Raw genomic sequence first — 7,675 nt, 5'->3', positions numbered from 1 at the left:
CTTTACACTATTATGACTTGCATTTGGCATGTAAGTAAAGTTATTAGTTCCTCAATAATCTTCAATACTTTATTACCTTTTCTGGTTTTTGCTACTTTAGTGTTTTACAAAGATTATTAGGTTTTTGAGATGGTTAGGGAACCAAGAAAGCAAGAGCCAAACAATTTTAGGGTATGGAAGGCTAGGGCCTCTGTGTGAGAAATTTTGCAGAAAGGTATTGTGATGACCTACATTGAGAGACTCCATGGGTATAAACCTCACATTACAAAAGCCTTCTTCAAAACATGGTATGAAGATAGGGTTACTTTACATGGGGTCACGGTGAAATTGATTTTAAGAATTTATTGCTGAGGTTACTGGGCTTCCTATGGAAGGGATCAAATTTAGTAAGGAGACTAGCATCTCCAATGCAGCTTTCAAGAAATTTCCAAAGACGGAAGCTAAAGAGAAGAATTTGGAGAAAAATGGGGATTTCAATGAACTAAATCAAATTAAAGTTATCTGGAGGGGTGTGTTGTCTTGTATTTGTGAGTATTTTATTCTTGATGGTAGGGCTAAGAGAGCCCATAAATTTCACTTTGTTTTCCTAAATCATTTTAGGCACAAAGATATGATTTCCTTTCCATTTTTTATGAAATACCCTTTGTTTCTAAGCCTTTATGCACATAGAAAGAAAGAGTCTCATCATGTGCTTCATGAAGGTTTAATTTTACTTATTGAAAACTTTTGTAAAAGTAAGGCTATAAATCCCTCTTTGGTTCTTGTGAAAAGGAAAGGGTCTAGAACTAAGCCCCACTCTAAGATAAGTAAGGTGGAAGAAGGGGCTAGTGTTAGCAAGAAGGTTTTCAAATAGGAGAGGACTAAGAAACATGTTGAGGAAATTATTGAATCAGAGAATTCAGACAATGATGAGAAAATGAAAATGGGGGATCTTAGTTCTAACCTGGACAGTTACTCTAGGAGTAAAGGGGTGTCTACTAGTAAAAATAATGTGGAGGGAAGTAAAGATAGAAATATAGACTCAAGTGTGGGGTCGAAAGCCCTCAGGGAGGATGATGATAAACAAAGTGATCACCCTTCTCATAATGTCAGTGAGGAGAAAATGGAGGAGGATACGGGTAAGGAGAATGAAGATAAAGGCCCTATTGGTAAGGATAATAGCTAGAGTAAAGGTGAAAATGAGGAAAGGACAAAGAATATGGACATTAATACCGATACCCAAATCAATATTGTGACCACTTCTAAGCCTATGAATGTGGTTGATGGGAGGGATGATTCCCAGGATGCTAAACTTTCTTTTCTTCACACTTCTAAGCTTAAAGTAGAGACTTCTCTTCAGAGTGATTCTTGGTTGTATAATGAAATAATAGTTCTCAAGAAGAAAATGGGGATTATCTAGAAAGAATTGGATGTTGAACACGGTAAGAGAACCCAGATGGAAGTGCAAATTGGTAACATCCTTGATAAGCTTCAAGAGTATGAACATGAGCTTCATCACCTTATAAAGGAATGTGGTCAAAAAATGGAACAGGTCACTTCCAGTCTATGTGCTGTGGTGACTAGTCTAGGTAAGAAGAGTAATGAGGAGATAATGTCTCCTACTAATGCAGGGATGGGGAGTTCAAGTGGTCCTAGTAAGAGAGCCAGGAAGAGCACAAGGAAAAAGGTTGTTAAGGCTCTTAAGGCTCCTATTATTTCTCCGACTAACATTATCCAGAGTACTACAAAAGTAGGTAAAGAGGTGGCAAACATTATGAAAGAGTTGTTGTAGATGCTAGTTGTGAAGTGGGTGTGCTGGTTATTGGTCTGGGAAATCTTTCTATTTTTTTCTTTTTTCTTTCTAGCATGTTTTAAACTCTAGGTTCCAGGTCCTTGTAAAACCTGGTTATTTTTTATGGTTCAAACTTTTGGTTTTAGGTCCCTGTAAAAGTTGGTTTTGATGTTTTAAACTTTAGGTTTTAGGTCCTTGTAAAACTTGGTGGTGCTTTAATGTTTATCTTTAGTTTTTTGTAAAGGGTTTCAGGTCCCTTCAAAACTTTCTTTTACCATAATCTAAAAAATTGATTATTATTCCCCCCACAATGTAAAATTATCATTCTTTGACCCATAAGATCCACTTCAATCTTACGTCTCATCTGCATATCTTGAGTAGAATTATGGTGACAGTTATCATATCAAATTTGTATGTGTTCAATGGAATCATTTTACTATACTACATAACTCACATTCATGATAAGCTCATCAACATGCAACTTCATTAACTTTCCTTCCTCAGTACTTGTAACATTGTCTTCTATAACTTTGTGCCAAGAAACTATGCATCTTCAATATCCACAAAAAATGCACCATCTTTTTTATGTATGGCTTTTAAATTTATGGCTCAAATGGACCCATAATTTGATTGAAGAATAAAAAAGTTCTTCACACTCTCCTATTACCACTACTTAGGATTACACTTTTGACTGAAAAGTATAGCATGCAGTCGATGGACAACAATAAGTTCTTCACTTCTTCATTTTTGAATATAAGCCCAAATTTATGATATCCATAATACTAATTCAATTGACCTTGTCTACAACATGAATTTTGGATCAATCTCAAGATCAACAAGTCTGATTATGTATTCCAACATTTTGAAAAATTGATGTCATGTTTCAATCATATAATGAAAAATGTATAAAAGTAGTAGCAGTCTCCAATGGAACTAGTAACAACGAACAAGGTTTCTTCATTGGTCATGTATAAGGAAAATACACACAAGAAATCTTACTCATACACTTATAATTGATGACCCCATCATCATAGGAATATGGAGATTCAACCAATATTCATAACAAATTCAAGCCTCTCTAACACTAGTCTTGATATGTAATTGTTACCTTTTAAGAGTTTGATCATTCAAAAATTTGATTATTGCTTCTTGTTGGAGATATTTATTGTAGAAATTATAAATTATTTTTTGAGTTATATTAGCAATTAATATATGTTCTATCTAGCAAAATAAAATAAAATAAAGAATTAATAGTTTTCAAGATCCGAGTCATTATGTATCTAGTAATAATCCATGCACTTTTATTAATGATCTTTCCTGTTAATCTCAAAATGGCTTTTGACACTTGAGTGCCAACACACTTAATCACTTTCTACATTGGAGCCGAGTACACCATGTATGCCGAGCCACAACATATGCCGAGTTAGGGAAGCCTTCAGATGCTGAGTGATCTTCAGGTGCCGAGCAGCTTTCAGGTGCCAAGTGAAGATCAGGTGCTGAGCATGATACAAGTGCCGAGTGACATTTGAGTGCCCAGTCATAGACGATGTCAAGCAATATAGAAATACAACGAGTGCCAATTAAGCCAGTTTAATATAAGTGCCGAGCATTAGAGATTAGTAAGTGCCGAGCAACACAGAATGCACATATGAGTTTGTAACATCACAAATTCAGATGTAAATCATTTTTATGGCCAACATATGATGAATCTCGAAGGATTAATAGATAAGATCGAATCTTTTGTATTTTCCATGCAATCAACATGCAACCAATAAGAAAAATGGAGAAGGCATGCAACCAATTGTAAATGTGCAAGGAATAAGTGGGAAATAGAGATTCAATATGGATCGTAGATCCATACCTAACCCTAAGTCTTCAAATGTCTTTATAAGGAAGATGAAATCATAATGAACCCTATGGTTGATGGATGAGGGTGTGCAAGGAAAACTAATTCTCAGAGTGAAGAGTATCAGATCGCAAAGGATCAAGATCAGAAAAAGCAGAACAAGTGCCTGTATTTAAAAATTGAAAGATTGTAAGTTATCAGGTTTATTAAACCTAATACTCTCCAGCGATTGTATTAGAAAGAAAATCCTATGGTAATAGGTTAGCTTAGCAGCTATTCTGTAAATCCTATAAATAGGTGACAAAATCCTTTAGCAGGGTAACACTTCTTGTAAAGTGTTTGAAATCCTTTAACCAGGTCACTACTGATACAGTGTAAAGCTTTTAACAGGGTAGGCCTTTAACAGGGCAGACCATCAGAAGTGGTTAAACCTTATTGCTGTAGTAATTTTTGTGGGTACCATCCCCACCCTAGTTTTACCTTCTTATTTCTGGAGGGTTTCTGGGTTACAAAAATCTCAAGTGTTATGTGGTGATGTTTATGTGTTTTTCATAACTGTTTGATATGTTTATATGCATGCAATTTACTTTCAATTAAGAAAAAGTTTTAATGGTCAATGCACAGTACTTATAATTCACCCCCCTCCCCCCCTCTCAAAAGTATTATTCCTATTTGAATATTCCAACAATTGGTATCAGTGCAGACAGGTTCTCACAAGAAGAAGTCTAACAACTTGGAGAAAAATATCTAAAGATGGAAGTCTTCAAACTTGGGAAGATTATTGACAATCAAGTGATTGATGTGCAATTGGCTCTACACAAAGTAGAGGAAGCAAGAGAGGATTTAAAAAAATCTTTGAAGAGAAGGAAGGATATAGCTATAGCTGAAAATGATATAAACTATAAGGAGATTGATACCACAAAACTGTGTACCAATGGAGATACTAAAGGGTTTGATGCAGCAATAGCAGAACTGATGGAGAAAAACAAATTTCAAATAGATGAGATAAGATCTCTCAAGATGGAACATGAATCTCAGGCCATAATGTTATGTGAAATCACTAAACAAAAGAAAAGAGCAGTTGAGGATAAAGTCATGATGGAAGATGACAAAAGAAATCTTGCAAATAGACTTGAAGAAAAATGTATTGAATTAACAAGGTTCTCAAACATGCAGATGGATACACTTGCCCAAATGATGAATCTTCATCATGAACTCAATATGAAAGATATTGAGATCTCTACTTTGAAGATGAAAAATGAACAATTGCACAATGAATTGAACAGAGAAAAAGAGACAACAGAGAATCTCAACAAATCAAGTGAAGCCATCAAGTACTTTGAACAATTCATGAAATTTCCAAGATCAACCCATGATACATCAGGACTTGGATACAATAGCACTGAAATTGGAGAATCATCAAAAAGCATTGAACAAAGAAGTGACAAAGGTAAGAATTCTAAACCTACTTGTCATTACTATGATAAAAGGGGGCATACTGCTAATGTTTGTAGGAGTAGAAGAATCAATCAGATAAACACACCCAAAAACAAAAGATACTATCGCAAGTGCAACATACAAGGATGTGTGACACAAGATTGCAGATCTAGAGTTACAAGGACACAAAGATTTGATGGACATTGTCATAATTGTAAGAAGTTTGGACACAAAGCATTTGAATGTAGATCAAAGCCTATCTAGACATCAAATTAACAAACAAAAACAAAAAGAAATGAAAGTCAGTACCATTGGGATTACAACACCAGGTATAGCTATCATTATTGTTAGGAATATGAACATATACCCCAAAATTGCATAAGAACACATTTTAGAGGGAATTATAGTAGGTGGCTAAGCCAAACCACATGTTTCAGTTGCCTAAAAATAGGTCACATCAATAGAAACTATCCTACAAGGTCAAAAGCACAAAAAAATGAATCAAATAAGTTCAAAGAAAAGATTGATGAGGAATACATCAAAAAAAAATGAAGAAGATATGGTAGAAATGAAATGAATCAAGTACATCCAATGAAAGGGTCACTTCACCCACAAGGTCAAGTGATCATTTCTCATCTAATTAATCTCAAGATGAGTCTATGGGGTTGATACATACAAGGAAGTATCATACATCATCCCTAAATCATGAAGAAGCAATGCAAAGTAAAAATCTACATGAAACAAGATGCCAAGACAAAATTTTAAACGATGATGTTGAGCTATCTTTGGATGCCTAGTAAAATCCTAATGGAAGCAGAGTTCCTAACAGCAACCGAGTTGATGACTGATACCTAGTTAAGAAACTCCTATGGAAGCTGAGTAAAATAGAAATGTAGTGCAAGACAAGTAATGTTAAAAATTATTCATAAGCCAAGTTTGCAGTTGAGCATTTAATGCGATGAAAATAGGGTATATTATCGCGATTTCAATAATTTTTCCTCATCACAATCAAGAAGCAAAGGAGATAAGGATCACAGAGTGACTTCACAATAGAGAATTCAGTTTTCCAAGTAGATTGTAACCTCCTACAACATTTTTTCATCAATCTTGAGGTATTTTCATTTGTGCCGAGCTACGTAGTTTCTTATTTCTATGTAAAAGAAACCCTAGTTTACATAAATGGCTTCGAGTTCCAAGAAAACCCTAGAAAAAGAATGGTTTGAAGTATAGCTAGTGTCTAATGAAGTCAGGTAGCCCAATTTTTTCCCTATTCCTGAAGTGGCATACAAAAATGACCCAGTCGGAGCCCTTTCTTGCATACCCCCAAACATTGTTATGGTCCAAGACATAAGAAGATGTTACAATTGCAAGATAGGAGCCCTAGGAGACATGGAAATTAGAGAAGCCTTTGCAAAGTTGTGTGTGGATGGAGTATTGAAAGAAGAATACAAAATTGTTGAAAGGATGGGAAGGGTTTTCCCACCATGTTCAAGACATAGTGGATCAGACTTGTATTGAGCAGAATTCACGATGGTAGTATGTGGTTAGAAGATGTCCTTGTCAAATTAACAAAAAGAATAATTCATAGGGTAACTAGATATCCTACCCTAGATCAGCACAAGACCTTGAGAAGTGAATCCAAGGAGGTCATTTGAAAGAATATAGGTGCTCAGTGGAACAAGAGAGGAATGACTATTCACACCATTTAGGATCCTCTAGTTGAGTTTGCTGTTAGAGTTATTGCCCACAAATTCTACCAATCCAGTAGACTCAACAATGTGCCATGTATAGCAGTAGATGTAGGTTACAAACTAGTGAAAAATGATCATACTTATGATCTTGTTGAACTACAATTACAACAGATAAATGAAAACCTAACAGCCATAAGAAGGACAAAGGGTGCTCAATGTAAATTTGGAGCAGTTTTGGTTTGTATATTCTTTTATGTTCAGAAAGAATTTCCTTCTTTTGGAAAAGTTACATGGAGGAGTGATAGGACTATCATATCCCAAATAAATGAGTATATAGAACAAATGGGAGAAAATTTTGATACTCTGATGATAAGCCATTTTGAGGATTTCAAGAAATCCATGAAGCAAAGGGTGAGAATACCAGCTTCCTTAGTAGGAAAACATATTAATGATATATGTTTCTTAGTTGATATTGACTTCACCTACATTCAAGCTACAATTCTAATAGTAAGATGGCTAAGGCCATTTGGTTATGAAATCAATGTTGATGAAGCATCTGCAGCAATAACTACATTGTTGGCAGAAGAAATAGATACAAGTGCCCCACATTTTGGCACTTATGATGTTGTAAGATCAAAAATAAATATGGAATTAAAAACTTCCTCCACATTGAAAAAGAAAGATAAATTGATGAAGAAAATTAAGAAGCAATTTGGTGAAGGGATAGAGACTGAAGCTGAAGACGATGATGATGACAATGATGATGAAGAGGATGAACAAGAGCAAGGCCCAATGGAACTAACTTAAGGCCTAGGTGAGGACAAGGAGGAAGGTACTAAGGAAGAACAAACCAAGGAAGCACCGACCCAGGCCGAGCCAAAGAAAAGAAAGGCAAAAGATGAGCCTCCAGCTCAGCCCAAACCAAAGAAA

Source organism: Cupressus sempervirens, chromosome 5 (assembly GCF_028749045.1).
Source record: "Cupressus sempervirens isolate cs-2001-9-10 chromosome 5, ASM2874904v1, whole genome shotgun sequence".
NCBI lineage: Eukaryota > Viridiplantae > Streptophyta > Pinopsida > Cupressales > Cupressaceae > Cupressus > Cupressus sempervirens.
Note: the sequence above shows the minus strand (reverse complement) of the source record.